We start from the raw sequence: 3,510 nt of genomic DNA on the forward strand, positions 1-3,510 counted from the left end.
TGAAGCATTTTTATTAAAGCATAGGAAGATAAATGGAATAATTGAAGAACATGTATTGTTAGAAAACACAACGATACAAGATGAAAGGAAAAAAAAACATATGAATTGTAAACACTGGAATATAAGAAAAAAAACCATACAAAATTTGAAGACCATTGATATGCAATTTTTTTATGTAATAACATCAATGATAGACAAACAATTTTTCTAACATTGAAACCGAAAAAAAATAAATAAATAAATAAAAATAAAAAAAATAAAAATTATAATAATAATAATAATAAATAATAAAAAAAATAGATAATTTAAATTAAGAAATATCTTTTTTGCCTTTACATCAAAAAATTTCCACTAGGAATAGGAACTTTAAAAACTTCATCACAAGGCATTTATTAAATATCCTCTTCCAAAACACAACTAGATCAATGACAAAAGCAGCACCAATTCAAATCAATAACATAATGATCATGACCCTTCACCCTTTCCAACCAGTCCCTTCTTGTTTTTCTTCTAGATTCTCTCTAGTGCACATGCAACAAGTATTTCACATCTGATTTCATTTCATCTAAGAATTAGACATGTTCATAAACAAAACCAGGATGAAAACCTAGTTTTCAATCAATCCTTTTTACAAATATGTGCAAGAAAATTTATTTCTTTATCAATAGCATGAACCGCTGAGGCATAATAAAAGACATCATTATTTTCCATATCTACATTTCAATAATAAAAGGAAAAAATGAAATTAGTATATAAATACACACACAACAAATGTATATAAATATGTATACAATTAAAAGATAAAATATCAAGTAGGAATTCATTAAAAAATTCGCTATTAGACATATCTACACACAGAAGCTTTCCTTTGCAATGTAAACACATAAGTTTCTATGACATTGTATAGTTTCTTTAGTTCAGTTACTTAAATTGTATTTCAAAAATGATTCAACATCCTTTATCATTCCTACGATCGAACATCCTCTACCAAAGTTATGAAGAATTAAAAAAAAAAACTGTATACATATATATAAAACACCTATGCAATAGAAAATGCATTGCAATGAAAGAATACAATAAAAATCACATTGCAATATAATCCCAATGAAAAAATAAAATATAATTTTCTTTTTAATAATTTCAATAACATTAGTATGTGCAACATTTCATAGATGCATCTTATGTACAAATCAGTATTTCATAGATCTAGTGGTTTTTATTCATTCATACCTACCTTTATCTACAACAATTTCATCAACCATACAAAAAGATAATTTAACCATGTTATTAAAAATGAGATGTATAACATAACACTAGAACAACAACCAAAGTTATATATTAAATTATAAAACTACAAACTCCAACGACTTGGCCTGCAAAATTATAACACTTTTCCTACAAGCTTACAAAAAAACCATGTTTCAACTATTAATTTGGCAGCTCATTGATGAATTGCAACCATGGAATGAGATTCATCTTTTTGAGAGGAGCAATTTTTACTATTGAAATGTTGAATTTGGACAAGGGAAAGTTTATTTTTGAATTGAAGCCCACATCTGCATATTTGATCAAGCCATCCCTAATGAAAATTGGACACCCTTGGAAGGCTATAAATACAAGTGACCTCAACTTGATTTGGATGTAATCATGAGAAATTATTCTATTTTCTTCTTTGGTTTGGCTTGTAAATGTTTGAGGCAAGTTTTTAGATATTGGTTGGCACAGGCCCAAAATTGTAGGGTCTGAAGCTCACATCTCTCTTATTAGGGTTTTGGGTCTTAACCAAAGGCATGTCATGGTGAAATTTCAACTACATCCGCAGGCATGTCATGGAGAAATTTTGACCACAAATTTTCAGCCACATGCAGGACACATCTTCCCTGCTACTAGAATCTAAAGGTTGAATTTTTCAGTTGACGAAATATTTTTCCTGTTGACCTTTGAGTTCGGCAGTTCACTACAGACAGTAACAATTGAATACAAGGTCTTGAATCATGTTTTTTGGATTATTAATTTGGTTGGGTTCATCTTATGTATATTTTTAGTTGATTTTGTTGGATATTTTTATGGATGAAGATATGGATAATTTTAATCTCTTTTGTTGAATCATTCAATGAAAATCTATGAAGAAGAAGAATTTGAAATGGTGTTCCCTGTAGTGGGTTTTTATTTGGTCTCCGACCAATCCTGGTGTCTCTATGTGTAAATTTTTTTATTCTATTTTTCTTTTATGTTTTGTTGCATTGATAATCATATTCTTCCTTCTATATAGTATCATATTTTGCTGAATAAAAATGTAAATATGAATAATGTTATGATGAATGGGGTGAATTTAATATTGAAATAATAAAATGCAATTATCAAAGAAAAGAACAATACATCCCTAAGAAAAAGTAGCATGGTATCAGAGTTGGGATGAATAAAATTTGTTGAAAGTCACCCCTATAAAGACACCCTTGATGGATGCAAGAAAATATGGAGGAGACCTAAAAGAATGCTAGGGTTTTAAGGAAAATCTAGGTAATTTGGTTATTAGGGTTTAATGAATATTATCAGGTTATGGATTGGAAGAAACCTAGTTTATGGAAAAGATATGGGATATGCAATTTAGAAACCCTAGCATGACTAATGTGAATATGTTCAAGAATTTGTGTCAAATTGGTTGAAATATTAACGGCTACAATGTTATATGGTCAATGGATAGTCATGACTCTTAAAGGCTGAGAGCTCACCTCTCATTAAGATAATTACCTTTTAGATTTATGTTACCTATTTTTTATTCTATTCCTATTTGAGTTTATTACTTTTATTATTGTGTATATTTTCTGTAAGTATATTTGATTATTTGGATACCTCTAACTTCCTAGTGAAATGTGATAAGTGGATCCTTCTTGAGGATCATCTGAGATGCAGGAAAAGATGGCTAGTGCAGGACGAGAAGAGATAGTGCTAGAAAAAAAAGGGAAATGAGAAACCTGATGAAAAAGTTGACAAAGTGCTCCAGCTTCCATTATCAAGGTGCACATGTATCTCAATGCTACAAGGTATATATGATACATTGTTTCAATGTTATGTTTTAGCTACAACATTGGATGGATACGTAATTCCTAAGGTATGATGAATGTCACCTTCAACAATGGCTCATTCATGTAAGTTTGATTCATGGTACTCGTGATGGGATGGTATACTTGGTATTGAACAAGTATCTTACCTTTTAGACATTATGAACTTCTTGATTTTATGAAGCTACTTAATATTGATCTTTGATATATTGGTATACTTTATGTTTGGGTAACATCTATCATTTTGGATATCTTGATCCCATAGAGAAAGCTAGAACCCTTGTTTCTAATAGACAGTAACTTGATACTATTGATAATGTTTTTTGATAAGAACAGTAACCTTAATGATAAAGTATGACAATAAGACTGATATACAGAGATCTTTTTGTTATCCTTGTATATTTTTTGATAAAATTTAGTAATTATGTCATATGGTAAAATTTTGATG

This window comes from Pinus tabuliformis, chromosome 6, assembly GCF_031772625.1.
Source record: "Pinus tabuliformis cultivar Carrire ecotype Pingquan chromosome 6, CPIR1, whole genome shotgun sequence".
Taxonomy (NCBI): domain Eukaryota; kingdom Viridiplantae; phylum Streptophyta; class Pinopsida; order Pinales; family Pinaceae; genus Pinus; species Pinus tabuliformis.